This window comes from Narcine bancroftii, chromosome 3, assembly GCF_036971445.1.
Source record: "Narcine bancroftii isolate sNarBan1 chromosome 3, sNarBan1.hap1, whole genome shotgun sequence".
In the NCBI taxonomy this organism is placed as follows: domain Eukaryota; kingdom Metazoa; phylum Chordata; class Chondrichthyes; order Torpediniformes; family Narcinidae; genus Narcine; species Narcine bancroftii.
Genome location: NC_091471.1, coordinates 307,488,336 through 307,511,433, shown reverse-complemented (window position 1 = coordinate 307,511,433; position 23,098 = coordinate 307,488,336). Strand labels below are relative to the sequence as shown.

Sequence of the window (23,098 nt, the reverse complement as noted above, 5' to 3'; positions counted from 1 at the left end):
CTTTATGGCCCTCTCTGCCATAGCTGGCATGTTTCTGTCTCTAATTTCCATGAGAATTGCCACTTTGCTTCAGAGCTAGCCTTCCACAGGTAGTACCTGGACTTTTTGTGGAGATCTGGATCCCAGGTCTTAAACGCCCTTGATCTCTCCCTCAGTAGGTTCCAAATCCTCTTATTCATCCAAGGCTTCTGGCTGGGGAACACCCAGTATTTGCGTGTGGGCACACACTCATCTACGTAAGTCTTGATGAAGCCTGTGACATGTTGCATATTCATTCAAGTCTATGGATGAGCTCTTGAACATGTTCAGTCCACCAATTCAAAGTTGTCCTGCAGACACTCCTCCACCTCCCTTGGCCATACTTTCGCTGCCTTCACTACTAGTGCTGTGGTCTTCAGTCTCTGCTTCTACACTGGGAGTAGAAGTACAGCCAGGTGATCAGATTTGCCAAAGTGCAGTAGTTGCATTACTTGGTAGGGTTTAGAATAAAAAATATATTGCTGAATATCGTCCTTCAAAAGCAAAATAAATAACTTCTAACAAGCCAGAAAAATCTGCTAGTCAGCATTGCCAAAGTCCCAAGCTTGTTGGATTAATAGAGTTTTACTGTAATGTTAATATACCTGTCATTAACTTAATTGAGTTGCATTCAATAGCAGCTCATAGGCCTGTGACTAGTTTAACTCATTAGTTTATGTACCTGATTGTCAGTATGTTTATTTGACTGAGTTGTTTAAAGGCTAGCTGGTCAGAATTCAGAATCAACATATTCCTGTGAGAGAGGGAGAGGATTTTTGCACCAATTTATTTATAGTTTTTAATATTTTCACCTGTAATTCTGCTACAAAACAATGAATTTCATGACATGTTCTTGACCATAAATTCTGATTCTGAAGGATGGCAAGGTTTGGAAACTTGAATAACAGGAGATGTTGGAAGGTGGTGGAAGCAAAAACATTAGCAATGTTTCAGAAGCATTTAGACCAGTCGTTTTCAAACTTTTTCTCTTCACGCATGCCACCTTTTAGTAATCCCTATGCCATAGATGCTCTGTGATTTGTAAGAGGTTACTTAAGGTGGTATGTGAGTGGGAAGAGAAGGTTGAGAATCACTGCTCTAGACTCAATTGTTACTGAAATATTTTGCTTGAGAAAAATTGTCATTGGCCCATTTCCTTTGGAGTTGAGAAACTTTGCACAGAACAAGTCAATAACAGTTCAATTCCGATTATCCAAGATGGTCAGGACCAGATTAATATTGGATGAAAAGTTTTTTTGGAGAACTGGTCATTTTTTTTCCAAAAACATCCCATTAGCAACGGCAAATCACTTGTATCAATGTTAAATAACAACAAGGGAAGTCTTTTTAAGATTTTAAAATATTTAATTCTCACCAAAAAATGCTGACCGATCACAGATGAACCCAACAAATTGGCCAGTCACCAAGACCACCCAACCACTGCTTCCAATCCCTGACACAAACCCACCGCTGATTCCCAAGGAGGATTCCCGGGCCGATGGAACACTCACTGGCGAGTCGGCGGGCTCCTCTCTCCCTGGTCACCGGAGTTCCTGATGCCGGAGTGCTAACTCCAAATCCTCCCCAAGACTACCGGACATGTACATCAGGGAAGTAGGTCGAGGGGAGGATTTGGAATCGGTGTGCCAGGGAGGGAAGAGGAGGGGAGGGGAGGGAAAACCACTGAGCTCCTGCCCGGGAGGACGCTCTCCTTGATAACACTGGGACAAGGGGTTCTTCCGACTGCTTGTAGCTGGGAAACAGTGGCTCATAGTTTGAGATGGAGAGTTGGAGAGAAAAGTCAAATGGAGAAGGTAAAGAAATGGAAAGTGAGAAGGGAGGGAGTTAACTGAAACGAGGACAATTGTCGTTTTAATTTAATGTTGGGTGAATTTTTTTGACCTGTGAGGTCAGTTTGTCTCAAAAAAAATTGGATAAATGAGGATTTCTGATATCTTCATTTATCCATAATTTTTTTTAATGTAAAGTGGTTTATGAGTGCAAAGAAAAAGTTTGAAAACCACTGATTTCTTCTTCTTTGGCTTGGCTTCGCGGACGAAGATTTATGGAGTGGTAATGTCCACGTCAGCTGCAGGCTCATTTGTGGCTGACAAGTCCGATGCGGGACAGGCAGACACGGTTGCAAGGGAAAATTGGTGGGTTGGGGTTGGGTGTTGGGTTTTTCCTCCTTTGTCTTTTGTCAATGAGGTGGGCTCTGCTGTCTTCTTCAAAGGAGGTTGCTGCCCGCCGAACTGTGAGGTGCCAAGATGCACGGTTTGAGGCGATATCAGCCCACTGGCAGTGGTCAATGTGGCAGGCACCAAGAGATTTCTTTAGGCAGTCCTTGTACTTCTTCTTTGGTGCACCTCTGTCACGGTGGCCAGTGGAGAGCTCGCCATATAACACGATCTTGGGAAGGCGATGGTCCTCCATTCTGGAGACGTGACCTACCCAGCGCAGTTGGATCTTCAGCAGTGTGGATTCGATGCTGTCATCCTCTGCCATCTCGAGTACTTCGATGTTGGTGATGAAGTCGCTCCAATGAATGTTGAGGATGGAGTGGAGACAATGCTGGTGGAAGCGTTCTAGGATTTAGACAGACATGAACAGGTAGAGAATGAATGGATAGATAGAGTCGATGTGTAGGCAGATGGAGTAAGTTTAGATTGGCATCATAGTCAGCTCAGACATGGTCTGTTGCTGTGCTGCATGCAATGTTCTATGAATCTCTTGACTGGGAATGCATGGATGAGATTGTAATTGCAAGGGAAAAAGGTGAAGAAAGTGGATTGGATATGAGGAGACAAATGTCATTCCAAGAGAAATTTAAGCCATGAAATTAATTTGTGTAATGGATGTGCTTTTAAGGATTAAGTTTAGCTGAGTTGGTGGTTCACTCATGTAGTTGTACATGAGTTGTATTTCAGTGATGGTATTGTTTATTTCAATCTGCAAAGTTTTATTTAAAATTTCACATGATCCTATGGTATTTTTTGGGTTATGTTAAGAAATTGAGTTTGGAATTAAAATTAGATAAACCTCAAATTGCTTTTTTGAGATTGGCATTCATTGTGGCTAGAAAATGTTTGATAATCACTTGGAAAAATGAGACTGATTTGAGTATTCAACGGTGGCATTGGAAATGAGGTCTTGTTTTCCATTGGAAAAGATGATGTATAATTTACGTAATAATTATTCTTTCTTTGTTAAGATTTGGAGCCCTTATACAAGATATATAGGATTGAATTTGTAATAGTTTTTTAATCCCACAGTTGATGGGTTGCACCAAACCATGGCAATAATTAAAGGTTGTTATGTAAGTTGATCTCCTTTTCTACTCTATCTTTTTCTTTCTTTTGGGGTAGTTTAAAGGGGGGTTTGGAGGTGAGGGGTTATATGGGATAAAATGTTATGTACTTATTTGTATTTTATATGACTAATTTTGACTAATAAATAAAATTTGCAAAGAAAAAAGGTGTAATATAAAAATTGAAAACTTTCAACTGGGCGAGATTGGAAGTTTGGTTTAGGATTTCTCTGGACACCACCTCAGAAGAAAGGTTGGGTGACATCTGTTTTGATTCTTCCAAATTGCTTTTGAACTTCATGTTAAAAGCAAGTGTGAATATTTATTTGCATTTTTGCATTTTCAGGCCTTGACAAAACATAGGTATAGAAAGGCCATGTCCCAAATGCAGGCAAATGGGATTAACGCAGAAAGCAACTTGCTCAGTATGGATGAGTTGGGCCAAAGGGCCTGTTCTGCACTTGTTGGCTTTCTCTGATCTGGTTTGATCTCATCCCATTTGTCATGCACTGAAGAGTTTTAATTACAATTAAAATGTTCCTGCACTAAAAACTGAAGTATCTTCAAATTATTTACACTCAGGTTTGGAGTTTAAGGGTATTGAAGGATAACTGTGCATAACAAGGCTCTGGAATATTTTTAATGACCCTAATTCTCCTCCTTATTTTTCAGGCTGATGATTTTTTATAACACTCCTAGTCATGAAATTAGCTGCAGATTTGAAAATTGGCAGGGGTGAAAACCTTATGGCTGGCATACCAGCAAGATCCAGATTGCTCACATTTATTTAATATTTATGGGGAAAAACTCTGCACCGTATCTGTGGATGCTGTGAACACGATTAAGTAATAAAAATAGACCAATCAGAAATGAATGCCACACTGCAGCAGAATAAATACAGAAAAGCAGGAATAAAACCGTCCAGAGAATCTTTTCATTATGGCAAATACTGAGTGTTTTCATTATATCCTGTAAAAGTGAGAGCAAAATGACATGTTTCTTCAGTGGTGGGAACCTTGGAGATTCCTAATGAGGTGCCAAGCTGTCATCTATTAAATTGTGTGCACAAAAAAAATAATAACTGACTATTAATAACATGTTTGCATTGCACTTCCACTCGAGTTTTTCCTGAGGAAGTTCCTGAAGAGCTGAGGCTGTCATTAGGCTGATTTTTTTTCTTGTATCCCTTGATCAAATTCAATAATGTTGAGGGAGCCCTGCAGGCAAAGGATCGCAGGTTTGGGGTTTATGGCATGTAATGTGCCCTCAGTAATAGGGTATCTTCAGTTGTGGCGGAAGACCCACCAGGGTAATAATTGGGCTGTTTGCATGGCATTTCTTTTTATTAAAAAAAAATGCTGCTTCCAGCCCAACACAATTGTAATCACAGACCCTTTGCTGCTGAGTAGATAACAAGGCATATTTTTGTAGGTTGTTGTACACCAGAAGATATTCTTCGGTGTACTTGCTGGCTGGTAGTTATGCGTGCCTCCTCCTGGTGTACTTCTAACCTTTTTCTTTCTTTGACTTGTGGGGACCAAGCCTACTCTGGAGTTGGAGTCATGCAGCATGGAACCAGGCCCTTTGGCCTTCTGAGTTCATTAAAGATCCATCTGCTCTCATCCCAGTTTATTTTCTGATATACTCACCCTCTCCCTAGATTTTATCACAATCTCTTCACCCACCTACCTATTAGAGAGGCAAAGTACTAAGTGGTCAGAGTGAAGCGAGAGCATCTGCAAATCTCTCTAGCCAACATTAATGGTTGCAATTTGGACCTGTTTCTAATACACCTAGCTGTGGCATACAAATTGTGAAGTTGGAATGGCTTTGCTTATTCACACATGTAGGATAGTGACATGATCTCTAAGGTTCTGCCAAGGATGGTGTTCCCATGCAATGCAGTCTGATCTCTGACAATGCTGCTCCAAGCATCAGTCTCAGCTTGGGGCAATTAACAGAAGAATGGTAGACCGAGGAGTGGAGAAAAATCATTTCAGAGCCTGTAAAGTTGGAGGATGGGGGGCTCTGGTTCTGGAGAACTCAGCTTTGATGGCTGAGCTGACTCTTTCCCCTTTTCATTCCTTGCATGCTCTTGGTCAGTTATTGAGAATTGCTGAGGTCATTTACACACCCCGGTCATCACCTCAGCTGAGCTCAGCATCAACTGGGAACTTGTTCTGTGACTCTGTGCAATTGTTGTACATTAAACTGCATTTACCCATGATTTTTCCAATTGATTTATCATTGTTAAGGCAGTGACTCTGCAGACTGAATAATCAAAGTGGCTGAGTGTCTGCCCAAATCCCCACACTCCTTTTTGCATTCCACTGCTTTTGTGTTTCTGAGCAATTGGTGGGAAAGTTCAATGGTCTGCAATAATAGGTGTGGATTTGCAGGCAAAGGATTTCAATTGTGAGGAACCTTCTCAATCTGCACCATTCCCAACATCTTATCTGAGTGAAGCACGAAAGGTGGCAGACGCTGTGATTGCAGTAAATGCCGAAGGAACTAGGCCGGTCTTTTCAGCACCTATAGAAGACAAAGATATATTGCCGATGTTGCGAGCCTGAGCCTTGCCTTTACAGAACCAGCAATCAGAACTGGACTGGGATTTGAATCCCACACTGTAAGGAATTTTGTATGTTCTCCCAGTGGGTTTTCTCCGTGGGCTCTGGTTTTCGCCCACAGGTCAAATTGGGTGACACAGACTCATGGGCTGAAATGGCCTGTTAGCATGCTGTTTGCCTTTTTTTTTAAAAAAAAGGTAATTAAATCATAAATAATATGGTCTCCTTTAGGATGCTGAAAAGACCGGCTGAGGCCCAACATCTTCTCTGTTCCATTTTCTGGCTTTTGAGAGTATTTTGATTGATGAGAGGACCAAGAAGCACAGTTGGAAGTCTCAATGTTGGGTAATGATCACTGTTTCAAATAACAGAAATCAATATGGGAATTGCAAGCAAAGAATGAATATTTTTTATGTATTAGAAGAATGTTTCAGGAAAAAAAAACTGCATGCTTGCTGTTACTTGACAACATTATAGTTGCATAATTTAATATTGCTGAACCCAGTGGTATGCAATACATTTAAACACTAGCCACATTACATTTAGGTTATAGAAGATAAATAAAATCTGCACATAACAATCTATATGTATTCATACATAGAGTGATATTTGCTTTTGTAAAAAGGAGAAAGCAGGGCACAAGTTTTGTGAAGTCTGCTATGAATTTTTTGCTTAATTATTGAAGCGATCATTAAAAGTGATTTTAAAGTGAATGTCTATGTGGAACAGTCATTTTTTTACAAGTGGGTTAACACGTCCATTGCTCTCAATTGTCATTCTCCAAGGTGGTCGCTCAGCTGACACCCCCCTGAGCTGGTGACTCATTTAACATCCCTTCTCTATGGAGCCTGATGGTCCCATCGCTGGCAGTCATGCCTTGGGATCAAGGGTGATTTCTACAGCATGCTCTACTTTTTGCCTTGACCCGAGTGAAGAGATCAGTACAAGAACTAAGACGTGTGGCTGTTGTTGAAGGCTAGTTAAGCCATGGTTATTCTGACACAGTTGTCTTCCCTTTTGCATTTATCTATTTTCATTCCTTTATTGCCTGTTACTAAAATGATTTTCCTCTGCTTCCAATCCAAACACCCTAGGTTTCTAACTTACACTTGTGCACAATGAGCCAGGTGGTCTGATTGGTTTTTCTCAGTTTTGTTTATTAACTACCGTGATAGTACAGATCTATCACCAGTGTATATAGTATATAGTGTATATAGTTACAGTTACTGTGCTTACAGCGATTGGCTGAGAGCTTAGCCACGCCTACTGTCTGGGCCTTAAAGGGTTGTGTCCCTAGCCAGGTCGGATCTTTCCGGACTGGTCGGCCACCTGTGAAGAGCTCCTGTCTTTTGCTAATAAAAGCCTTGGTTTGGATCAACGAGTCTTTGATTCTTTCGACAAGCTCTACAACTACCATGTTTATTTGGTAGCACACATAACTCTAAACCAACAGTTGTATATTCATAACTTGCTGTCAGTGCAGTCCCAAGAGATTGCTGACTCTTTGGTGAAATGTTATTCAAGGTTGAGAACCCATTGCACTATTTACAGAAGAGGGAATACTCAGAGGTTCTCTTGAACTCCTGGACCTCATCTGTATGACATGGCTGCTAACATTTGATTTGGTTATGAACCTGCTTCTCCAAATTGAAGCAGGCTTTTGGCACTCATTCGACACTCTGGTCAGTTGGGTTTGATGGATTCCAAGGTTTGTGCGAGGATAGGTAAGGACAGGTCAATGCTGCAGGTTCTTCCAGGGCTGCCCAGTAATGATGGTTGTCAAGATGACAAGATGCTCAATGCTCCCATTGTCAGGAGACTTCCAACACACGTCAATGAAATAAAACCTCACTACCGCTCTATAGGGAACAGACCTTTTTGGGGTGGGGACTTTGTAGGAATAATGATACTGCATTTGGTGCAATGTACATGCTGCAGCCAAGTGGATACTTCATGAAAAACTACAAGAGTATATCTTACATTAAAAATGGATAGTGAATACAAAAGATAGGTAGTTATGTCACAAGTCCAAAGAACTCAAAAACCAATAGCAACAGAAATTCACCAAGACAATGGCTATTTAAAACTGGGTTTATTTTCTTAGTACATAATATAAGATCAATACTTATTATCAACTTCATACCCTTCTAATTCTAAGTGCATGTGTATGTGATGTTTGTGTTCATGCAAGTTCTTTTTCACTGTCCAATCATTCACTTTTCACTTCTCCACTGGTATCAGGCAGTTTCATACTGTGAACAGAATTAAACATTTATTATATTTACCAGGGTCTGATGGTTTAAGTTGTCACTGCTTCGGAAGGTCTTTGTTGGTTTCAGGGAGATGTTCATTGGACACACAAACTGATCTCCTTCAATCAGCCACTGAAGTGTCGGGCTGAAGAAACTTGCCCCCTCTTGGGTTTTCCAAAAGATAACCTCTTCTTCCAAGTTATCACAAGGAGTTCTTCTTTTCCCCCCTATTTCAGGAGAATCAGGATAACCACCCACAGCCTCTGCAATTGACTACACAGATTTAGAATAGGCTGAATTTAGAACACAAAACCTGTCTTGAAATGGGTTCATACAGCAGGTCTGCCAACTTGCAGCCTTCACAAAACTTGCAGAATCATCTGATAAACAATGGGTTTTCTCTCTGCAAAATCAGGTGGCCCCTCTCAGGACAACAACTTCAACCAGATGTTTAGAACTCTGGGACCAGTTTAGAAGCAAAATAGTTTCTCAGTTCTTGAGGCTGGACACTGTTCAAACATGCTGGTCCATTAACCCCGACTTGTGAAAGCACTTTCCATTGTCTCTGCAAAGCCAGCAGTTGACAGGAAGTCTACCCTTACATAGGTCTTGCGTGGCAAATGAGATGTATGTTTGTGAAATGTGACCTGATAACTAAACCTCAATCTTACCCTTTAAAGATGTATCATTTTATTAACTTTTCTTAACAGTTAATAAAGTCATACAATGGACATGGTCAAAAACCAATAAAAACTGGACCTGCCTCAAGTGGCCATTAGGGGGATTGTGTCTGTTTCTTCAATTGAACAACTAAAAATTAATTAGTTCTAGCTTTGTATCTCAATCACTTGAGTTTCCATTCAGTAGGAAAACTACTCGTATATTCTAAAGTTCAAGAAAACATTTGTGTGAATCATTAAATATAATTTATTACTGAGGACTTTTTCATTCACTATCGCCTTGTGACTGGATTGCATTTTGTGAATTCTCCTTTCCGTAATCAATAAACAAAAGAATAACTTTCTATATCAAAAGATAGATGGGAAGGATTCATTGCTTTTATTTACATTAGCTGAAGGAATGGGCAAGTATTTTTTTTACAGATTGACATGTGCAACACACAATAGAGATAATTCACCATTTTTCTCATTATTTTTGACAATGTAGATATTTATTATATACAATAAAAATAAATCTGCAATAAGATCAGAGATTACTGTACTGGGACCATTCTATTTTGACAAATATTGATCTTGTTTTTAGTTTGAGGTCTTGTTATCTCAGAGATTACCTGTAATGGCACTGCCTGCACCAAAGACATCAGAACTTGGGAACAGATTTAATTTTTTCCTTTCTCTTTCTCCCATTTACGCTACCCCTTTCCTTACCACCCCTGTTAATATTGAGAAATTTCAACACTGAAATTCAATATTATTTTATTGTCATGTAATAAAACCAAAAATTTGATATTGCATGAAACTTCCTTTAGTCGACCACAAGGCAGACAAAGATATGACATCCGCAGAAATTGCCCAATGCCCCTTACAGCCAGATAAAGAAGCAAAAAGTCATTTCTGCACCACCCCCCCCCCCCCCCCCCCCGCCGAGCTGGAGTCACTGGATTTGCCTCCAATGCTCCCTCCATCTCTGCAGCCACACAGCCTTCAGTCCAAAACATCGTCACCCCAAGTTCCAGATACAAACCTTTGACAATTGGAGTCCTCAGCATCCCTTGTACCCGCTCATGTTCCAATGCATGAGATCCCTCAAGCCAGTCTCCAGCAGTCCAAAGCGTGGTGCGAATCCATTTACTGCAGTTACCCACAGCCTGCATGGGTTCCTTGCCTCGAGTCACCAGCAGCCCACCACAGAACCCCTCGCTGATCAGCCACCATGATCATTGTCTCATGCATCATCTCAAACAGGGTGTGATCTCTTTATTTATGGTGCCTTGTGCCAGTCCTCTCTTCCCTGGAGTCTGCATCCCCTCAAGGCCACTGTTGAACATAACCACTATCTTGCAGCCCAGACCCCGCAATAACAGGATTTTTAAAATAAACTGCCATCGATTCCTTTAATGGGCCATTTAAACCCTATTCTGATCAAACTGCAGTCAGACTGGGTGGTTGGACCATGCAGGAGCGCTGTGTCTCCATGTTTTGCACGAGCTCCAGCAGCGTTGTCAATTTTTGTGTTAGTTAGGAACTATTTCTGCTGCAATGTTGCTTGGCAACCTCTTTCTGATGATGAACAACCAATCTCAGCTGAAACAGTGCTCTACACACACACACACACACACACACACACACACCCCAACTTAGCAAAGTTACAACTTGACCACTGAAGTCCCTGCCTCTGACCTTGCATTTGAATTTTGCAGTAATGGTGTCAGCTGTTAACAAGTGAAGACCAGACGGTCACCAGAGGAAAGTGAAGACTAGATATTTTAAACACTATTAAAATAATGTCTTTTGTATGTGTGAGTCAGTTGATTTTTGTTTTGCCTCCCAACAATATCTTGGTTTGGGAAGCAAGACCAGGAGAGCGAAGTTATTCAGAGGTTACTGTACATCTCTTCTTCCCTTCCCACCTCTTCACCTTCCCCACCTTGTCATGACCAAGGGTCTGGAATCAAGGGGACAACTGGTTTGAAGAATATCAGGGGGGCTGTTCTTGAAACGTGGCAGCAGTGTAGTTGGAAAACCAAGTTAGTGCTCCAATAGGAGTTGAAAGCTACATTTATCAGGAAGCCAATCAGATCAGGTCTATTTTAATGCCCTCCTCCTTCCATCCATAACATAACATAACAACAATTTACAGCACGGAAACAGGCCATTAGGCCCTTCTAGTCCGCACCGAACCAAACACCCCTCTCTAGTCCCACCTCCCTGCACAATGCCCATACCCCTCCATCTTCTTCTCATCCATAGACCTGTCCAACCTTTTCTTAAATAATACAATTGACTCCGCCGCCACTATTTCTCCCGGAAGCTCATTCCACACGTCTACCACTCTCTGAAAGAAAAATGTGGCAAGACCGCAATTAGTGTTAAGCTGCCTCCATTATTGGAATATTACATGGAACGTTGTCATTGTACTTTAATCTATTTAACAAGCCTGTTCCATTCAATCCTCCTCTTGCCCTTTACTCAATGAAGCTTCATCTATTTTCTTCCTTGGTTCCTCTCTGACCTCAACAAATGCTTCCATGCAGATTTGCTTCCAGTAGTGGTGGTGAATCTTGTGTTTTATCCTTCTCTCTGTCCACCCAATGCCGTTCGTCACTTTGCAGACGCACCCTGGATCACTGGCATCAATACCTCTGTGTCCTCATTACAATTTTGACATCCTTCCTCTCCTGGATCAATTTTATCCTCCTAGAAATCACCTTGTATTTACAAGGTGTGTATTCTTTGGAAGACTCTTCGCATTCAGAGCTCTGACATTAGTATTAACCATGACGGTATGTGTCTTCTTGTTGGTCTTTACACTTTTCTACATCAGAATATGTCCTAATGCAATGCATAATGATGAGAAATTATAAGCTGCACTGTTAAATTAATAAAACATCCTCTTGATTCCAGAAATGATGATCTTACAAGGAGAAATTAAATAAACTGCATCTAGATCAGTGGTTCTCAACTTTTTTCTTTCCACTCACATACCAATTTAAGTGATCCCTATGCCATCGGTGCTCTGTGATTAATAGGGGATTGCTTAAGGTGGTACGTGAGAGGGAAGTTAAGGTTGAGAATCATTGCTCGAGAACCAATTGTACTGAAATGTTTTGCTTGAGAAAAATTGTCATTGGCCCATTTCCTTTGGAGTCATGAAACCGTGCACATAACGAGTCAATTAGGTATGATTAAAACTTTTTCTTTCCACCCACAAACCACCTTAACCAATCCCTTACTAATCACAGCACCGATGACAAAGGGAATACTTAAAGTGGTATGTGAGTGAAAAGAAAAAGATTGAGAACCACTGAATTATACTCATTGGAGTTTAGAAGGGTTGGGGGGGGGGGCAGGGGTGGTGTTAGGAAATCTTATGGAGATAAAATTATGAAAGGAATGGATGGGATTGAAGCAGGGAGGTTGATTCTACTTACAGAAGAAACAAGAACTAGGGGACCTAACCTCGATTTGGGGTAATAGATTGAAGACTGAGATGAGAAGGAACTGCTTCGATGTCTGAAGAGGGCATTGAAGACCTTTTCCACCCTGAACACAGCACCTTTTAGCTGATCCCATCAGGGAGGAGTATCAGAGCCAACAGCACCAGGCTGAGAAACAGCTTCTTCCCATGTGCAGTGAATAACTAAAGGAACTGCTTGCACCAACCACCCGAGACTCTAATTTGTACAAAGCAAAATGTATATATTTCTTTTTATAGATATAATACTTATCCTACATGTGTATTATTTGTCTTTGTTATGTCTGGCAGTGTGGCTTCATGTTTTGCACCAAGGATCGGAGAATGCTGTTTTGTTGGATTGTACTTGTATAATCAGATGACAATAAATTTGACTTCTACCAGAGAATCTGTGGGATTCTCTGCCCAAGGAAGCAGTAGGCACTCTTGTTGAGTGTATTTAAGAGTTTTGTCGAATAGTGTAATTAAAGATGATGGGGAACAAGGGGATAAGAGCGGAATCCACAGCCATGATCTAACGGAATGGTGGGGCAGGCTCAACAGACAAGATGGCTGACTCCTGCTTTGATTTCTTATGTTCTTTTGTCTATTTTGAGAATATTTTCCTTTCATTTTGAGAACTAATCTACAACTGTTGAAAGATGTTGGTTAGACCACACGGAGCCTTGTGTCCCTGCAATGGGAACAATGTGAGTAAGCTGGAGAAAGTGAAGACAAGATTCACAAAGGTATTGCATAGACTGGAGGGCTGAGTTCAAAGGAGAAGTTGGTTAGGTTGAGATTTTTCCCTTGGAACTAAGGAGATGAAGGCTTATAAAATTTGAGAGGGATGGATGGGTTGATGAGTCTTTATTCCTCCCCACCATTCCCTTACGCCTCCCCCCCCCCATATCAGAGAGACTAAACTAATGGGTGTGGCGGTGCACATCCTCATGGTGAACCGGCCCCACTTGTATTGCTGCGTGGTGGGGCAGCCATGGGGAAATGGCATCGACAGTGATTTCTCTCTGACTCCAGCATCCCTTCCAGCGCGCACCCTGGGCAGCAAATATGATGTCACAATGCACCAGGTGACTGAACTCATGCTGGCCTTAAAGCGACGTGCGGCATAGTTTATAGATGAAACAGGAATTTGAGGGGCAGTTTTTCATACAGGATAGTGGGCCGTTGGAATGAGCTGACAGAGGAGGTGATGGAGGCAGGTTCAATAATAATGTTTTAGAAGCATTTGGACAGGTATATGGATAGGAAAGTTTCAGCAGGAAACTGAGTGAACCACAGCCAATTGGGATTATCTTGGTTGGCGTGGATGAGTTGTGCTGAAGAGCCTGCTTTCATGCTCCGCAAATAAATCCCACTTCATCAGAGAAGTTACTCTTTTATAGAGTAACTTGGACTAAATGTTTGCCTATTCCTCAATACATTTTTGTCTGCAGCACAGAAATGAAATGCAACTATCCCATTGGTGAAGTAAATCTTTTCAGTGTGAACAGTTTCTGTGTGAATGAGCATTCATGCTTTGGTCACCCCAGATCAATCATCTTTCTTCTGGTTGGCCATTATTGATTTTTATTTTTGTCTTTTTAAATGGTCTTCAATTCCAAAATGCACAAGGTTAAGAAAGATTAGTTCTGCAGGAAAATATTGTGTTAAAAATAATTTAATTCCAAAAGAAATTTAGACATACAGCACGTTTTCAAGCCATTGTGGCCCATGAGCCCCTGCCACTCAATTGACCTAGAACCTGGGTATGTTTTGAATGATGCAAGGAAACTAGAGCACCCACACTGACACGGAGAATGTTTAAACTCCTTACCTGGTTTGAACCCTGGTCACTGGCACTGTAACAGCGTTGCGCTATTTGGCTAACCATGCTGCCCGAATAGAGAGGAAAAAAATGAAGAAAAAAAATATTTAGTAGAATCAATCAACATATAAAATTTTCAAAGACAGATTAACATGAAATATTAGTTTTCTATTCATAAAGTCGCCATTAAAATGTTCCACTTCCTTGGGTGAGCTTTAATTTAAGACCATCCTCATATATTTGTCTTATTTAGCACTGTAAGCTGTTGGAGTAAAGATTTGGAGATGGTGGGGGGGGGGGGGGGGTGTCTCCCATAGGAATGGCCTTAGTTCACTGATCTCAGCAGTGGAATGCTGCAATTGGCCACAAGGAAGGAAAGCGAGCAGCCCGGGTGAATTTGTTTGGACAACCAATGGAAGGTGCATGTGGTTGAAATTTAAAGAAGGCAGAACCATCTTCAGCCATAATGGTTCTTCTGATACTTTTACTGGCTGGTCTTGTGTCCAGCTAGGGCTGGAGAGCTACCAGCAGAAATGAAATGTATATCTTCAGGAGAGAAGGCTTGCAAATTTGGAGTCATGATACTATCGGTTATTCACAAATGGGCTTGTATAATTAAGAGGGAAAATAACTCGATTCTTGATATATTTAACACATGAATTCTGTCCTTATGTATCATAAAGTTAATTATTCACAGATATCAGTGCAGTATCTCTGGCTGCAGTAAATGATTACAGACAACAGTGTATTTTTACATAATAGTTCTGTCTAAATTGTTGACCAGACTCAATAATATGAGAAAGTTGATCTTTTCTGTGCTGCATTTTAAATGATCACCATCTGTCTGTTCAATCTGTCAGCTGTGCACATGGCTTGGGGAGAGAATGTTCTGCTCAAGAGTGGAAATGGTTCACCTACAGGAAGAGATCCAGTTCATCCACTCTCCTGGGCTGAATCAGGGTAAGCTAGCAAAATAGTCAAGTAGATTGCTGGAGCTTCTCCAAGTTCTTAATGAGGAAAAAACTAGAAAGGGTATTCATTAATGTCTTGGGAATTGAGAGAGGCCATTTAATAATAGAGAATAAAGGAAATAGTAGAGATATTGATTTTTTTTGTACCTGTATTCACTATAGGAAACTGATACAAAAACAATGAGCAATCAATAGCTGAAAGAGAATGTTTAATACATTATCAGCTATGAAAATAAATACAAGATAAATTGTTGGAATAGAGCCACAGTCTATAGGTTCTTGCTGCCGCTGGAGACTAAGCAACAGGGTCCTGTGTAGCAACCTCTCCAACACTCCCATGTGGGTAATGTTTAAAGGGGAAATGTGGGTGTTGTTGATGCAAAAGAGAATGCAATGAATTGATGGTACAGTGATTGGAGAGAGAGAAATTATGTTTATTGAATATGTAATGTATCAATTGAACTTTGCAAGTAAAAAGCTGGATAAGATGATGGAGCTAATGGCTGAACAAATCCCCTGAAACTGGTAGACTGCATTCTGGGAGGTAACAGGTGAATTGATGGTCATTTTCTGAAATTCTGGGAAGTTCCAACAGATTGCAAAAGCACAAATGTCACGCTACTACTGAACAAAGGAGAGACAAGAAAATGGACCAGTCATCTGAACTTTTGTTGAGTAATGACTGGAATCCATTATTTAGGAAGTGATAGGAGAGCACTTAGAAAGGCATAATTTGATCAGAGAGAGTATGGTTTTATTCGCAGGGAAATTGTTTAACACTTATTAGTGTTCTTTGGAGAAGTAAATGGTAAGATGTACGGGAGTTGGTGAGTGTTGCCTTTGCATTTTTAAAAGGCATTTGATAAGCATTAAAAAAATTACTGCAAAATCTAAGTGCTCACCAGCAACGGAATAACCGGGAAAGAGGATTGATTAACAGTTATCAAAAAGGGGTTGCGATAAATTGATCAGTTCTAGTCGGTAAAATGTAGCTGGTGGGCGCTTTGAGGATTGGGCTTCAGCAACACATTATTAAACTACACAAATGGACAAAGTGAGCTACGTCCAAGTTTATGGATGTAAATCACAAAAATTTGTAGGCGCCGTGGTTGAAATAAAAATACAAAATGCAGGAGAAGCTCAGCAGGTCTTTAATGCAGCAAAGGGAAAGATACAGAACCTTGAGCCTAGGAGAAAAATGCCAGCAGGTGTCCAAACAAAAGAGTCAGATGATGGGTGGAGGGAGGAGGACAGAAGCAGTGGGGGGGAGGAGGGATGGCTGGGTGGGTGGAAGAACTGGAAAGACAGGAAAAGGGAAGGGGAAATAAAAGGCGAGCAGGTTTAGTGGAAAGCAGGAAAGTCCTGGCTGGAGGGTGCCCAGACGGAAAATAAGTTGTTCCTCCAATCTGCGGGTAGCCTGGGTGGGATAGTACTCGAGGCCAGATGAGTGAGCACGGGAACGTGACTTGGAATTGAAATGATTAGCCACTGGGAGGTCACTGAGGTGCTGAGCAAAATGATCTCCCTAAAGATATATCATTTCAGAGGAGGTTGGATGTGTACATGGAGGTGAGGGGGGTGGGGGGAGGGGTTGGAGGGTTATTGGCAGAGAGCGGGAGCTTTGAGCTAGTGGAATTGTTCTATTGAACCGGTGTGGACTCGAAAGGCCGACATGGCCTGTTTCCGCTCCGTGAATGGTTATATGATTATATATGATCTGCAACTGGTCTCTCCAATGTAGTAAATGCCACAAAGGTTACACTGGATGCAATATATAAGTCCTCTGGATGTACAAGTGTTTCTTCACTTGAAAGGCCTTTTTGAGGCACTGGACCGTGATGAGCAAGGAGGAGGCACAAGTGTTGCACCTCCTGCAGCCACAGGGAAAGGTGCCGGGGGTGTGATAGGAGGGGAAGGATGAGTGCATGAGGGAATCACTGAGAGAATGGTCCATGCACAAGGCCAAGAGAAAGGAGAAGGAAAAATGTGGCTAGTGGTGGGATCTTGTAAAAAATGATGAAAATTCCAGTGGATAATGTGTTGGATGCGGAGGTGAGATTGAGGGGGATTCAATCCCTGTAGGCAATGGAGTTGAGGTAATGGAGGTGGCGGGGGGTTGTATGTCGCTGGAAAGCTGTCTCCCTAGATGGAGACCGAGACCCAGGAAGGGAAGAGTATAATCTGAGATGGACCAGGTGAGTTTGAGATCAGGATGCAAGTTGGCTGCAAAGTGGATGAAGTTGACAAGCTCATCGTGGGTGTATGAGACAGCCCCAATGGAGTTGTTGATATACCGGAGGGGTCCTCAAGTTTACTGATGGTAAGAAGGCCAGGTGTGAAGGTGAGCTGTGAGGAGTATCCAATGGATTGATAAAGATTAGAGACAGTAGCAAGAGGACAAAAGGTTTCAGATGTCTATTGAATGAAATTGTGAGGCTGTTCTCTGTGGTAAGGGGAAAAAGAGAGCAACCTAAATGACAACGAGAATTATTTACTAGCTTTTATGGAGAGACAGATTTGTGTTAATTTTGATCTTAAAGTTAAGTTAAAATCTTGTACATTTTTAATAAAGAATTTTGGGAGGACAGGGCACATTTGTATTTTACAGACATACAATTACTCTCAGAAAGTCATTTGAAATGGAAGCTGGCAAGTCTCGAAGATCGGTTATCTATAAATCCACTGATCAGTGGAAGCTGTGTAAACGGCCATTAAAAAATGAGGTACTTAAGAAGAACTGCTTGTTGCTCAAGGAGGCTATTTGTTTAAATACAAGATCCTTTGCTTATTTACTTATCTTGTTAGACTGGAAATGCAGACAAAGCTATTCAGACAAGCAAGACTTAACTCAATGATTAACAGACAGGTCGGAGTCAGATCCACTAAAACTTCTGGAAGAGATGCTTTTTGCACATGAATGTGAAGTAGCTTCAAAAGGGTCATCTGCCATTATCCATGCTTTTGGAGAAATGAAACAGAAGTGATGTCATGTCATGTGATGAGACATTTTTAGGAGAAACCTATTACTGAGCGAGAGGCATTTTGAGACTAGAAGATGATGCCTAGCGATCCTGGAGGTAACACAGGATTGAAGGGACTTGACCTTCCTGTAAGTAAAACCGGATTGAAAAGCAGTAACAAAAGGCTGCTTCTGTTCTCCTTTTGAAAAGGAGGTACACTGGAAAAGTAGTTTTGAAGAATTTAGCCACTTCGCTGTCTCTTTGGAAAAGAGGATAGATTCTACTGGGTCCATTTGCATATGGCCACTTTGTGTAGCCCTTGTTGGGTTTGTGAAATCAAAATGAAGAAAATAGCCACTTCACTGTCTCTTTTGAAATGAGGGAAGATTTATTGTGTGGAACAAAGATTCCAAAATGTCCATATAAGAGAGAGAAAATTGTTTGTATGAAGAAACATTCTCTGAAAACAACCCTACAAAAGAAATTTGAGTATTAAAGGGGACTGATGATGTTTCAAAATACTTCATTATTGCTTTTGAGCAACAATTTAAAGAAATCTAATGCCTCATACCTACTTCATAATTGCTTTTGAACACCAGTAAAGACTTTGAGTTACAACACAAAAGCTTTCTGAGTTGAACTTTAAATTCGTCTCTTTGAATCAAGCTTAAATTGTCATTTTTAACACGTGCATGCACAGTGGGGTTAAGTTTAGAGTTAAGTAAGGAGTGTTATGTTATTAAAAATTAATACATAAAAATTATTGTTTTACGAAAACCATTGTCTTGGTTTATTATCATTGTTGCTGATTTTGTATTTATAACACCTGGTGTTATAAATATAAAGTATTAACTGGAGGTTGGAAAGGTTGTTGATAGTGTAGAGTTTGTCATGCATTACAACAGGATACAGAGTTGGGCAAAAAAAAACAGATGGAGTTCAATCTGGATGTGTAAAGTGGTGAATTTTGGAAGGTCAAAAGTGAAGGTGAAGTACATGGTCTGTGGCAGATTTCTTAAAAATGTGGAAGAATGGAGGGACCTTGGGGTCCAAATGCTTAGATCTCTCAAAGTTACTGCACAGGGCTGTTAAAAAGCCTTGTGGTGCGCCGGTCTTCATTAGTCGTGGAATTGAGTTCAAGAATCGAGAGCTAATGTTGCAACACCATAAAACTTTGGTTAGAACACGCTTGGAATATTGAGTTCAGTTTTGATTGCCTCATTACAGGAGGTTGTCGAAGCCAGGAAGAGAGTGCAGAGGAGATTTACCAGGATATTACCTGGATTGGAGAACTTACAGCCAGGTTAGGAGAGCAAGGACTTTTCTCTTAAGAGTGATGGAGGGTTGCAAGATTGAGAAACCTAGATTGGGTGGACAGCCATCACCTTTCTCCTGGGGCGAGAATAGCAAACACCAGAGGTCATCTGTACAAAGTGAGGGGGGGGGGGAGTAGGAGGAAAGGGAGTATAGGGCAGATATTGGAATGTTTTTTTTAGAGTGGTGGTGGGTGCCTGGAATGCATTGCCTGGAGTGGTGGTGGAGGCTGATGCAATCGGGACATTGAAAAGGCTCTTTTACAGGTGCACATGGATGAAGGGAAGCTTTAGTTTATAGTTTATAGATTTATAGAGTAGGTTTATATTAGTTGGCACAACATCATGGACTGAAGGGCTTGTCCTGTCCTGTAATCTGCATTCAGTACAGCAAATGGAATAGCAGGCTTTCTTTTAAGGAGATAGGTGGGTGAAGTGACAATGGTAAGGAACTGTATCTTAATTAAAGAAGTTCTGGTAGCTTTTTTTCTGGCTTAATTCCAAGAATGCCTGGATTTTCATCTGAAGGCAGGTTTAATGGATTGGGCCCCCTCTCAAATTTAGAAGTTATGATATTGAAACATACAAGGAGCAAAGGGGCTTGACGAGATCGATGCTGAGAGGTCGTGGCCCATCAGGTGGAATGTAGAATTAGGAGGTGTCATCTCATAGCAAGCTATTGTCCACGTAAGATTGAAATTGGGGTGTTGGTGGAGGAAACTTTTCTCAAGTGGTTTGTTAATCTCTGACAAACACTCTAAGAAGCAGTGGGCATTAAGTCATTTAAATAAATTTAAGGTTGAGGTAGTTTAGCTGACTCGAATTAAATAAGGAAAGTAACAAATCTGAGCCATGAGTACATTTGCACCCCTTTTAAAGGGGTTCCTCCTGGGTCCACTCTAAACCCAGGGTACATATCGGTTCATGCGTGCATCCAGAATTTCAAAGATTTGCTGGTGTATGCCATCATGGTGTCTCATTCAAAATTTGAATGTGACCAAAATGTTCCTCAACTAATGCTTGGGAGGATTAAAATGTCACTGCGTATCCTGACTGCAATTATTTTGATTAAAAATGCTTGAACTGAAAATCCATTTCAAACAGTGTCGAGGTAAACTTATTTTGAGTGTAGCATTTGAATTCTGTGACTCAGTTTAAGCTTTATTTTGTGAGCCTAGTGAGGGGCCTCAAGTTGGGGAAAGAAAGAACAAATATGCAGCAAGTTGTTAAGGATGGATGTGGGCTTTGGAGGGTTGAGTGTGGGAGGGAGGGGTGACTTGGGGAAGCCAAGACATTTGATTGTTCAAAGTTCTTCAGAAAGCAATATTTAAGTGAAGGCAACATGTCATTACATGCACTTGACCACATTATTTCCATCTTTCATTCGTGTCAAGGAATATACAAGGGCTCTCGTGGTGGTAATGTGGAAATTGTGTATGTGTAGAGCTTGTCGAAAGAATCAAAGACTTGTTGATCCAAACCAAGGCTTTTATTAGCAAAAGACAGGAGCTCTTCACAGGTGGCCGACCAGTCCGGAATGATCCGACCTGGCTAGGGACACAACCCTTTAAGGCCCAGACAGTAGGCGGGGCTTAGCTCTCAGCCAATCGCTGTAAGCACAGTCTAGATACTGTAACTATATACACTATATACATTGGTGATAGATCTGTACTGTCACAGTCAGCAATTCAATAACAGCGAATAGTGATGTCCAACTAGTTTAATAAAGCCAACACATCCTTTCCAACAGTTCCCCAAGCTAAGAAACCTATAATCTGGTGCTTATGAAGCATGAAGGCAAAAGGGGTGGTGGAGTGGAATGTGCAGCAGTATTTGTTAGCATCCGAAAATGGGAACTGGGTCTCCATGCAGGTTTAATTCATATTCTGATGCAAGCAGTAACGGAACGTGCTGTCAGCATTTTGCATGCTGCCACATAGAGCCAGAACTGGTGCACCAGGAAGTGCTACGCACTGCAGTAAAGGTCAGTGTTGTGGGTGGAATGCAGCATGCAAGACCATGCTTCCTTGCTTGAAAGAGGAGGTTCACTGTGTTACTGCAGGTGTTCTGGATGGCAGTCTGATACAGCACATGAAGGCACCGTGACCCCTGCCAGGATATTGGCCTTCATGGTGTGACGATTGCAGTCACGCATCAGAAGGACATTGACAGAGTGGAATGTCTTTCCATCGCAGGATACTTCAGAATAAATGAGTAGAGCCTGTAAAGCTGAAAGGATTTCAACTATTAACACCATGGATAAGCCTGACATCCTTGTAATTATGCATTCCTGATGTAGGATGGATTGTGGAAGGTCATGTGGCCTCTTTGGCTAGATTGTGGAGGTTGGATATGGGCTTTGGAGGGTTGAGTGTGGGAGGGAGGGGTGACTTGGGGAAGCCAAGACATTTGATTGTTCAAAGTTCTTCAGAAAGCAATATTTAAGTGAATATGGCCTCTCTGTCTGGAACCGAATTGGATGTTGCATCACCTGCCAATCAAGGTTGGACCCTGCTCACCCTTTGGTGCACACCTGACAAATGGCCTCTTTAATCACTTACTGATTACCTGGACCAGTCTCCACGGCTTAATGCACTTTAAAAGTCCACCACGTGCAGCCTTGGTCCTGACTATAAACACTGCTCTAAGCCAGGTTGTGAACTGTGGACGTTGCTGGAGGAGTCATTTGTAAGGTGTGCACTACACTTAGACCAGGACCATAGTATTGTTTGGGAATCAGAATCTGGATTTACTATCATGAACAAGCTGCACCCCCTTCCCCCATTGGCTGCAGGCTAGGTGAACGGGGGTTCGGATGCAGCAGAAGGAAGCATTCAAGTTGTTTGCAACATTGGATTTTTGAGAGGAGTGGTGATGAGAAGAGTGCTTCATGTGCAACTCCAGGGATATTTTAGTCAAGGCAGTCTAATAACCATAATGGTGCATGAATTGTTTCCATTACGTGTTCCATAAAAGTAATTGCAAACATGGGGGAAACACAGATTGCTTCAGAATTATATAACTCTCTTTTTAATGTAGTCTATAAAGATTGTTGTCTTAATTTGGTGGGCTTTCATTTATTTCCAAAAATACCTTTCTCCTTAAATCTGCCGTACTGAAGCATTTTAATGACTATTTCTTAAACAATACCATTCAAATTCACTGCATTGAAGTTGGAAGGCAAGCACCCTTTGTCAAGTTTAAGTTAAGGTGTGCTGTGTAATGTCATGGTCAATTAGTGGAGAATGCCAACGCTTGGATGACATTTTACCCTTCCCTCTCCACTTGTTCAGCTTCATGATTGGCTACCCAGCTATTCTCATCTCCTGCAGTAGGTCTACAGCTCATCTCTGGGTTACGAACATTTTAGGCACGGACATTCCTGTGTATGAGCAGTTTGAGGATGGGCGGGATGGATTTGTCAGCTGTCCCGGGGGCTGGAGGCATCTGCGAACAGATATTTCCGCCGGCTGTGAAAACTGGGTCAAGGCAAGCAGAGCTGACGGCACTGAGCAGACACGTCCGCCCACTGAATCAGGCCAGCTGGTGCCTGCTTTCCCTATGCCTCCCATCACGGTCATTCCTGCCATCCTCTCTCACACACTGTTCTTAGTCATTTCTGACTTCAACCAGCTCTCGGACACTGAACCCAGTGATAAAATGGGGACTTCTTATCGATGTGCACTTGGAAGCCATCATAATCCCAGTTTTTCATGTGGTATCCACCATAAATCAGCATGGTCTC

At 41.5% G+C, this 23,098-nt stretch overlaps 1 protein-coding gene across 3 annotated transcripts in view; it reads left to right on the top strand.

The window, feature by feature from the left end:
• The window catches only part of LOC138759042 (semaphorin-6B-like), a 480,615-nt gene that overhangs the window by 50,724 nt on the left and 406,793 nt on the right, over nucleotides 1-23,098 (top strand). Inside the window, exons 1-2 of one of the 3 annotated variants that reach the window (XM_069928854.1) lie at nucleotides 13,418-13,500; nucleotides 14,970-15,069. The exons of 1 other annotated variant lie outside the window; for it this stretch is intronic. The gene's annotated coding sequence lies outside the window, so the exon portion shown is untranslated. Of the gene's footprint in view, nucleotides 1-13,417; nucleotides 13,501-14,969; nucleotides 15,070-23,098 lie in introns of those variants that run through there. One more of the 3 variants, XM_069928856.1, reaches the window with a different exon arrangement.